Here is a 10439-nt window from a genome sequence, read left to right as displayed (position 1 = left end):
GTCCTTGGTGGAACCTCAGGGTCCTCCTGAGGAAGTGGGGTCTTTGCCGTGAATGTGGGGAAGGTGCCTCCTGAGTGAGCTGGATACCCCAGGGCCTGTGGAGGCCAAGAGGGGGTAGGGAGTCTCCTGAGCTACCCCACACTCCCTGTGGACCTGCAGGTCCTGATCCTGCACCCCTGGGACACAGGAGAGCTGCTGCCTCCAGGACACTTGAACAAAGGTGTTCTGTGATGAGGTTACCAGCTTGGGGATACAGTGCTGATGTCGGCCACCAGGGCCTGCCAGTGGTGCCTCCTGGGGCCCAGGAGAGCTACTGCCTCCAGGACACCTGAACACAGGTGGGGGATGTGAGGTTTCTTGCCTGGGGCTGCAGTGCTAGCGCACAGTGGAGGGGAGAGGGACAAGAGCATGAAGACAGATACATGGAGAGAAAAGAGCATATTCCATAGAGGAAATAAAGCAGGGTACAGCCAGTGAGAGAGGGCTGGGCCACTGGGTGGGGGTCCAGAGGCCTCACTGAGGTGACATTTATGTGTGAGCAAAATGACAGGAGGGGCAGCCCTGCCGGAGTCAGGGGAAAGTGTGCCAAGGAGAAGGCACAGCTGGTGCAGAGACTGGGAGGCAGGTGTGAGTTTGCCCAGAGAGGGTTTTGGAAAGCTGCCATAGTGGCTGGAGGGAGCTGGGGAGGAGAGGAAAGAAGGAAGAGGGCAGGTCCAGGTCCCAGGACATGGTAGGCTGGAGGAGCTGTCTCCTCCTCTGTGACAACATCACCCCAAATCTTAGCAGCTCACAAAAACCATCTGATAATCTAGCAGGTTCTGTGGACCAGGAATACAGTGCGGCTTAGCTGGTGACTCTGCCCCACATTCTCTCAGGAGGCTGGGGCTGTGGTCTCAGCTGAGGCTGGACGGGGGAGGATCCGCTCCCTGCTCACTCTGTGTTGTGCACAGGAGTCTTTCTTGTGAGCTGCAGGACTGGGGTCCCAGTTCCTCTCTGTTGATGAGGGCACTTTGGGTCATTTTCCCATGGGCATCATAGGGCAGTCCATACATCACAGCTGCTTTCCAGGGGAAAGAGTGGGCTATGACCGAGAGCGAGAAAGAGAGAGAAGAGATAGACGGCAGACAGGAAGCAGAAGAGAGATCCAGGAGGCGTTGCCCCTAATGGGGTCAATATCAGTTGAAATTGACTCCAAGGCACCTTACAACCACAACTATATTGTTGAGACGTGAGTCCCTGAGTCCAGCCCACACTAGGGAGGAGGGTCGCACAAGATGTTGAGACCTGGAAGAAGGATTGTTGGGGGCGGTTATGCAGGCTCCCCACCTCCTAGTCCATGATGAGGTCCTGGGTCAGATTCTAAATAAGGGAGGTTATTGGAGGCTTTTATGCAGAGGGTAGCAATATCTGATATTTGCTTAATTCCAACCCCTGCTGGGGCAGACAGGAAAACCAGGCCAAGAGGTGAAGTGACTTTCCCAGGCTCACACCACCAGAACCCAGCTCTGTCTTGAGGTGTAAGCCATGCGGCTTTCCACCCCTGCTTGGAATTCTCCCGTCTCTGAGTTTGTGCCTTAGCTACACGTGACACCAGCTCACGGGTTTATAGGTGGTATCTCACATCCACCTGCTGACTTCCCTAGGAAGAAGATGCTAGAATGATCCCCATTGTGGGATGGGGAGACTGAGGAGGCTTTGAGAAGCAGAAAGATTTGTGCAGGTTCACAAACTTGTTAAGAGGGACGAGCTGTGTCTGCTCACAGCTGGGGCCCTGGCTGCACCCAGGCCTACCCTAGGTTGTGTGGGGGGCTGTGTTGGTGTCTCTGTGGACAGTTATGGAGATGGCATGGGGAGAGGTGAGCACTGAGCAACCCAGAAGGAATTCTGGGGAGATCTTATGTGAGGTTGGGCCCAGGTCAGGGGACCCAGGATATGACCTCACTTCCTTGGTGATGGACTACATAGAACTTGGAACCCTGGTAACCAGGCACCCACATTCTAGAGACAGCCCCTCCCTAGCTCACTTGAGTGGAGACACTCGAATGAGGAACATGTTTTCTTGTTGTCGTTCGTGTTGCCTTGTATCGAACCTTGAGAAATCCAGGAGTTCGACCCTTTCACGGAGGCTGAGACATGGTCTCATCCCCCATCCCCGAAGGCTCTGGCCATTTACCAGAAAGAAGCCAAAGGTAACACAGGGTGGCCCAGAGTGCCAATCCAGGCCAGGCCACCACTGTGATCCCACTGCGGAGCCCCGCACTGACCGGGAATAGGGTGGTGGGTGGGAATAGTCCATCAGGTTGGGTGCCTTGGAGACGGGGGGCTGAGGGCGGCTTAGGTGGAGACCTGCTTCATGTCCCTGTCCCCAACAGCCTGATCACATAGGACGTTGGGATCTATGTGTCTCCCAGGGGTCATAGTTCCCACCAGGGCTTTAGGAAGGGATGGTCAGGGGGCCACAGTCTGAGTCAGCACACTCACCTGGGCCTTCTCTGAGCTCCAGCTCACCCTGTGTGGGGCAGTCACCCCGCAGTCCTACCTGTAGGCATTGACTGCCCATTGCTGACCTTGTGCTGGCTCAGCTCTTCCTAGATCCTGGTGTACTACTCAGAGGTCCCTATCTGTACCCCTGCCCTGAGCCCCCTCCTGCCCCTGCAAGCTCTGCTCCTCCCTGGAAGGTGGGAGGTGGAGAGGAGCTGCAGAGCACAGGGTGGCCCTGGTCAGTGGACGTGGCTGGGGCTGCATGGTGTAGCCTCTAGCTGGACCTTCCTATATGTGGTGTGGACGAGGAACTAGGGGCTCCTCGGAGGTCCAGGGGTAGAAGGGTCTGAAGGAGCAGAGAGAGAAGGAGGAGGCTTGGAGCAGCCCTTAATGCCTCCTGGGCCGCTGCCGGGCACTCTCTCTGCAGAAGCCCCCAGAGGAGATCCGGGAGGAGAAGGAGGACGGCCTGGTCTACCCCGTATACCTCAAGAAAGGGGCCAGGAAGGGCTGGCGCAGGCTCTGGGTGAGTGTGTGCAGGGGCAGCGTCCCCACCCAGGGACCTGAGATGGCCAGAGAGGACACAGGGACCAAACACTACTTCGAGATCCCTAGCTCCCTCCCAGGGCTGTCTCTCTCAAGGGCCAGGGCTCCCTCCCAAAGAAATCCGCCAAAATTCTCCTTTTATACCTCCTCCCCCAACTGCCCTGCCCAGTTTGGCCAGGTACAGCCACTCTTTCCCTATTTGCAGAGATGTCAGAAACGAGGCTTTTCTACTCTTTTCACTGCACATCATCAGGCCAGGCATCTTTTTGCATGTTGTTCCTGTTTCCGTGTTTCACTCTCAGCCCCAGGGCCGGGCAGTAGTTGCCTGGACTGTCCTTCCACACCTTCTCCCAACCTCACACATCCTCATGGTGGCCAGGCTACTTTTACCCAAAAGCACAGGGCTCAGGCTGTGATGCACATTTTTCTGCAACCTGCAATGTCAGGGAACACATCACCATGACCCTTCCAGCTAAGGAGCTGTGTGCTGACTCGGCTGAAGACCGTTCTAGAAGGGAGGGCGATTCCCACAGTGACTGAGCCTCTCATGGCTGTTGGTCCTTGACTGATACCTCCTGCTGTCCTTTCAGCAGGGCTGCAGGAATCTCATGTGTGTCCGCATACGCTGACCCACCGCAGGGCTGCAAGAACCTCACATGTGTCCTCACACACTGACCCACCGCTGGGCTGCGGGAACCTCATGTGTGTCCTCACACACTGACCCACAGAAGAGCAGTGGGAACCTCAGGAGTGTCCTCACGCACTGACCCACAGCGGGGCTACAGGAACCTCACGTGTGTCCTCATACACTGAGCCGCCCAGGACAGACTCCCGGGGTGGTATGCTGGGGCCAAGGATGTGCCCATTCCAACTTGAGATCCCTAGAGCCAGACTTCCCAAAACCACTGTGACAGTCAGGTGGCCCAGCAGTCTATGACCCTGCCTGTGTCCCTGCATCCAGCCTGTTCCATTATTGCCAATCTGCTGTCACATTGGCCACTGGAACCCCAGGGTGACTTTGAGGGGCCCTTAGAAGCTGAGCCACCTCTTAACCTTCTCCTGGTCATTTGCATTTGCCCCCCCCAAGGCATCTGTTCAGATCCATGTTCCTATGGGGGCCTTAATCCCACCCCAGAGATATCCAGGCAATCACCTTTGGCTGGATCTGGGACCACCATAGCTTTAGCTCCTCAAAACCCCCTTTTATGTACAGAAAGGAAAATCCCTGTCATTCTTTGCATTCAGTGGGGGGTCTCATGGATGTGTCTGCTCTGGGCACTGTCTCCAGCTGCGGACGGAGTGAGCTCGCACCAGACCTTCCCCTCTGAGTCAGGAGTAGATCAGGCCTCATGCTGCACACAGGGAACATCACGGAGCATTAGCGTCAGAAGGTTCTGGGCTCCTATCCGTGACTTTGAACAGACACTGGACATGGCTAAGCTGTGTTTTCTTACCTCTACAACAGGGTGATTTGTGAGGACTCACAGGATACTAATCTTGATATCCAACCCAACCAAACCAAACTTGTCATCGAGACCATGCTGACTCATAGGGACCCTATAGGACATACTAGACCTGCCCATGGGGTTTCCAAGGAGTGGCTGGTGGAGTCAAACTGCTAATTGTTTGCTTAGCAGCCACGATCTCTACAGCTAATGTGCCACCATGGCTCCACTCTTACTAGAGGGAGGTAATGTTATGAAGAAAATAACTTGAGCTTTCTAATATGTGTAATAATCCCTATCTCCCATTTCCTGTTGGGGACACTCGTGTCCCACCTCCTGCCACAGACCACAGAGGTCTGGGACTCCAACCCTACTGGTGGTTCACGGGGTGCCTCTGATATTATGTCGCACCTTTGTCCCACCCCAGTGTACCTGTGGGCCGGACCAGGAGCTGGATGAGACCCGCGTGGTGAGAATCGTGAAGGCTGGCTCACTGGAGAAGCTGGGGGAGCGCCTGGTGCCCGCCTTTGTGGATGGTGACTTGTCCTATATCAACTTCTTTCTGGGACATTACAGAAGCTTCGCCACCACCCAGCAGGTCCTGGATCTGTTGTTCCAAAGGTGAGCACCCCTCACTCCACAGACCCGTGGGAAGTCAACCCCTACCCGCTATGAGTCTGGGGAAAGTCACTCACGTCTCTGTGCCTCAGAGTGCTCGTCTGAATAGTGGGCTGGTAGAGGATCAGCCTGCTTGACCTTACTGTCAGTATCACCTGGGACAAGCCATGGCAACTATGTACCCAGAGCCCCAACAAAGCCAAACTTATTGCCATGGAGTCAATTCTGACTCTTACCGACCTTAGAAGACAGAGTAGATCTGCCCCATAGGGTTTCCAAGGAGCAGCTGGATTCAAACTGTTGTGCTTTTGGTTAGCAGCCAAGCTCTTTAAACAGTGTGCCACTAGAGACCAACCCCTGGAGCCCAGCTCTAGAGTAAAGGCTGCTAGAGGGGCTGGGATGTTCACATTTATTGTTTTTCTCTTTCAAGAAGAAGCTCTCTGCCTCACCCGTCACTGAGTGCAGGCCCTTCAGCAAACCTGTTCCCCATTTGAAAAGGGGGAGTTGAGATTCCATGTAGTGGTGCTTTGTTTTTGGTGTAGCCAGAACAAGAATCCCTGGTGGCTGAGAGAGGGGCCCAGGATACTCAGATATTGGGGAAGGTGCTCCTAAAGTTCATTCACTCAACAATTATCTATGAAGGCCCTACTGTTGCAGACACTGTTCTAGACACTCAGCATCATTCAGTGAACAAAGCAGACAGGGAGCCGTGCCCTTCTGGGCCTCCGTCACAGTCAGGAGTCAGACAGGGGAAGACATGGGAAGACATGAGGAGCAGGTAGTGTCCACCGTGCATTAGATGTGATGCCTTCGTGCCTTCTCTAGGTATGAATACAACTGCCCCCATTCAGCCGGGGCCGGCGGACCCCAGGACCAGCAGAAAGAGTGAGTGGACATTGGGTGGAGAAAGAGGGTTTTGTGTCTCTAAGGAAGCCTGGGGATTTTAGGGGGCTTGTGTCAGGACTGGGGCTGGGCATGCCCTGGGACTCACACACCTTGATCCCTATGGAGAAATGAGTTCAGGGGCACCGCCTGTAGGAGCAAAGCAGTCCCACAGAGCTGGAGGTGGACCCCGGACACACTGGGAAGCAGACATGAGGCAAGGGGCTCACTGTGCCCCTTGAGAAGACCCTCTCCCCGCCCCTGCCATAATCCCCTTCCAGCTGTGGTTGTTCCCTCACAATTTTGAGCCCGATGAGACGGAGGGGGAAAAACCGGCCCCCCAATGCTGTAACCTTGTCATGGAGGCTCAGTTGCATGTGGGGTGTCTGTCCCTGGGAGAGCAGTAAACGTGGGCGAGGAGACCCTCATGTGCATGCAGAGGCCCAGGCAGCAGGCTGGTACCCATTCTCTACGTGGAGGGGCCTCAGGGCCTAGGCAGGCTGGGACAGGGGACAGACTCTGTGTCCTCAGGCTCAGAGATTCCTGTGTGTGTGCCAGGCTGTGAGATGAACATGCAGACACATGCCTTCCTGCCCTCAGGGATTTACTGTCCATTGGGAAGGGAGCCAGGGAACAGACAGGGACATAATTCAGGCTTCCAGAGGAGAGTTGGTCACACCATTCATAGGGATGTCTCTGTGACCAATGCTCTGCACTATTCCTCTGCTCAGTGACCAGGCCTGACACTGCCAGGATAGCCAGAGGGCACAGTGCAGGCTGGAGCTGGGGTTTGGAAGGACCGGGACAGAGAGAGGAAGCCAGCCCCTTACATGGGTGCCATGGGACGGCAGTGTAGTGGGAAAGGCGAGGCCTCTGACCTGTTCTTCACCATCCATCCCCAGCGCCATCTCTTTCATCCTTAAAACCTGGATGGATGAATACCCCGAAGACTTTGACCAGCCCCCACACTTCTCCTGCCTGAAGCTCCTGGTGGAGTACGTGCAGGTGAACATGCCAGGCTCAGTCCTGGAGCGCCATGCCCATCTTCTCTGTGCCCAGCTGGATCCTCTGGAGTCCAGTGATGCAGAACCAGAGGGTGAGGAAAACTGAGTATGCCTGCATGTGAGCTTGTGAGGAGACATGGGGCTGGTCCCACAGGGAGGACCCACAGAGGTAGGGTTGGGCTTGTGCTTAGATTAGCCTCAGACCCTCCTCTGGTGGACCTCAGTCTGGGAAGTCTTCCTGGGGTGGAAATCTGGACCCTGGTCTTCTCTTCAAGGCTGTGGGATGTTTTCTGTCATTGAAACGGCAGGAGGAAAGGCAGCCATGTTGTTGAATGTTTCTCCTCTTGTACCTCTCCCGTCAGGGCCAGCACTGGGTCTAAAAGCAGCTCAGGACCTAGGGCCACGTCCAGAAGCTACTCTAGGGCGACCTCCTCCTCCAACACCAACACTGGAGCTCGACAGAACATCAGGTCCTCCATCACCAGATCTGTCAGCAGACAGAGAACGTGCTGGAGAGCTGGGTTGTTTTCCTGGGTCACCTCTAGGAGAGAATCGAGAACTATCCTCTGAGATAGATCCTACTCCTGAAGCATCACAGGAGCTGCATAGAACACCAGATCTTCCACCACCACCTCCCACACCAGACGGAGAGCTTGCTGGAGGGCTGAATCGTCTTCCTGGGTCACCTCCAGAAGCAGCTCCTGGACCCCCTGCAGATGTCGCTCCTGCTCCTGCACCCACACCGGAGTGCCATAGAGCACCATCTCTCCCATCACCAGTTCTAGCCCTGGCAGTGAATGGAGATCATGATGGAGGGCTGGATCCTGACCCTGGGCCACCTCCAAAACTGGCTTCCGGACCACTGAATGACGTTGGTCCTGCTCCTGCACCAACACCGGGACTCAGTGTAGCCACAGATCTGCCGTCTCCAACTCTGGCCCAGACACTAGGTGAAGAGCTTGTTGGAAAGTCGGGTGCTTATCCTGGGCCATCTAGAAAATTGGCTCAAGGATCACCTAATTGTGCACCAACACAGAGGTTCAAAGTAGAACAAGGTTTTCTAGATCCGAGTCTGGCTCTGGGTCCAGATGAAGAGCATGCTGGGAAGTTGGCTTCTTCTCCTGAGCCACCTCCAGAATTTGGTCGTGGACCACAGGCTGATGGTGGTACTGCACCTGCAACAATACCAGAGCTCAGCGTATCTACAGGTCCTCCATCTCCAGCTCCGGTCCAGATGCTAGATGAAGAGCCCACTGGAAAGTCAGGTTCTGTTCCTGAAGCACCTCCAGAACTGGATCCTCGGACACCAAGTGTTGTCGGTCCTCCTTCTGTACCAGCACCGGGGCTCCATGTAGTGCCAGGTCCTCCATCTCCAGTTCTGGCCCAGACACCAGATGAAGAGACTACTGGGAAGCTCGATTGTTATCCTGGGTCCCCTCCAGAACAAGCTTCCAGACCACAAAGTGATGTCAGTCCTATTCCGACAGCAACAGCAGACCTAGATGTGGTCTCCTGTCCTCTGCCTCCAGCTGTGGACCAGGATCCAGACAAAGAGCCTGAGGGAAATTCGGATTCTTATCCTGGCCCACCTCCAAAACTCGGTCCTGGACCACAAGCTGATTGCGATACTAAGCCTGTAGCAGTATTGGAGCTCAGGGTACCCACAGATCGTCCATCTCCAGCTCCGGTCCAGGCCCTGGATGAAGACCCTATTGGAAAACCACATTCTAACCCTGAACCACCTGTAGACCTGGATCCCAGGCAACCAGGTGTTGTGGGTCCTACTCCTACATCACCACCTGGGCCTCATGTAGCCCCAGGTCCTCCGTGTACAGCTCTGTCCCATGCACCAGAGGAAGAGCCTATTGGAAAGCTGAATTCTTCTGCTGGGCCACCTCTGGAACTGAATCCCGGACCACCGGTGGATGTCGATTTTGTTCCTTCAGAAACAGCAGATGTTGATATACCTCTAGGTCGTCCATGTCTAGTTCTAGCTCAGGCTCCTGAGGAACAGTCTGCTGGAAAGTGGAATCTTTATCCTGGGCCTCCCCCAGAACCAGCTGCAGGACCTGCTGCACGTATTGATCCTGCTCCGGCAGCCACACTGGGCCTCAGCGTAGCCCTGTGTCCTCCTTCTCCTGCGCTGGCCCCGGTACCAGAGTTCGAGCAAGTCCCCACATCTAGTCTTCAACAGCTCCTCAGCCCCAGCCAGGGAGCTTCAGCTTCACAAGGAGATCCTTTCTTTCCTTCAGTTGCATGGGTGTTTGTGTGGTTTATTTGTTGTGTTGTTACAGCTCACATTATACATTATAGTTTTTACTATTTTAACTGGTAGATTTCTCATGAAATAAAGTTTTGTTTTTCTAGTTTTAGCGGGTGTGATATAGTGGCTTTATGTACCCCACAATCCTATTCAACCATCAGCAGTACCTACTTCAGAGCACTGTCATCACCACAAACAGATACCCTGGACCTGTTAGGCAGTCCTCCCTTTACCCTCCCCTGTGCCCATGACAATCAGTGACTGGCTCTCAGTGCCTATGGACTTCCCTGCCCTGAATTTCTTATCTAAATGGAAACATGTGACCTTTTGTACCTTGCTTCTTAGCTTCATGTTTTTGAGGTCCATTCCCATTGTAGCACATGTCAGTTTCTCATTCTCTCTAAGGCTCAGTGGTATTCCATTGTGTGGATGGTCCACGCTTTGTTCACCAACCCTCTGTTGATGGACATATGGGTTGGGTCCATTATGGACTGATGGGAGCAGTAGAGCTGCTATGGGCCTTCGTGGACAGACATTTGTGTGAGTGCCTGTCTACAGGAGAAACCCCTGGGGTGGAAAAAGAGGAGGTGGGAAGGGTGAGGACACAGTCCAGTTGTGGGGGGTGAGAGGTGGGAGGGATGAAGAGGCAGACAAGCTGTGGGGGCTGAGGAGCTGGAAGAGGTCTGGAGAACTCCCAGATGTGGCTACCAAGGAGTCAGGAGGGGTCCAGATCAGCACTGGTGTGGTGAGTGAGGAGGTGGGAGGGGTCAGACCCAGTACGGGATGTGAGAGAATGGGAGGGGCCAGTAGATCAGCAACAGGTGTGGTAATGAGGTGTGAGGGGTCAGGAGGTGGTAAAGTAATGGTGGGTGAGGAGGGTGGAGGAGGAGGAGGGATGGCCCACAAAAGACACAGGTGTGGTAATGATGGGTCGTGAGGGGTCAGTGAGTGCACAGGCGTGTCAATGTGGAAGAAGCTGGAGTGTCAGAACTAAGGTTGGAAGTGGGTCAGTAGAAGGCACAGGTGTAGGGAGTGAGGAGGTGGGAAGGGTGAGTTGAAGACCAGGTGTGGATGCTGAGCTGCAAGCATTGAGGAGGCAGCAAATGTCTGCAGAGGAAGGAGGCAGAAAGTGTCAGTAGAAGTCACAGGTGTGGCCAGGTAGGAAGTGGGAAGGCCCATGAGGCAGCCCAGGTGTGGGGACTG

Source organism: Loxodonta africana, chromosome 3 (assembly GCF_030014295.1).
Source record: "Loxodonta africana isolate mLoxAfr1 chromosome 3, mLoxAfr1.hap2, whole genome shotgun sequence".
NCBI lineage: Eukaryota > Metazoa > Chordata > Mammalia > Proboscidea > Elephantidae > Loxodonta > Loxodonta africana.
This window is presented reverse-complemented; position numbering follows the sequence as displayed.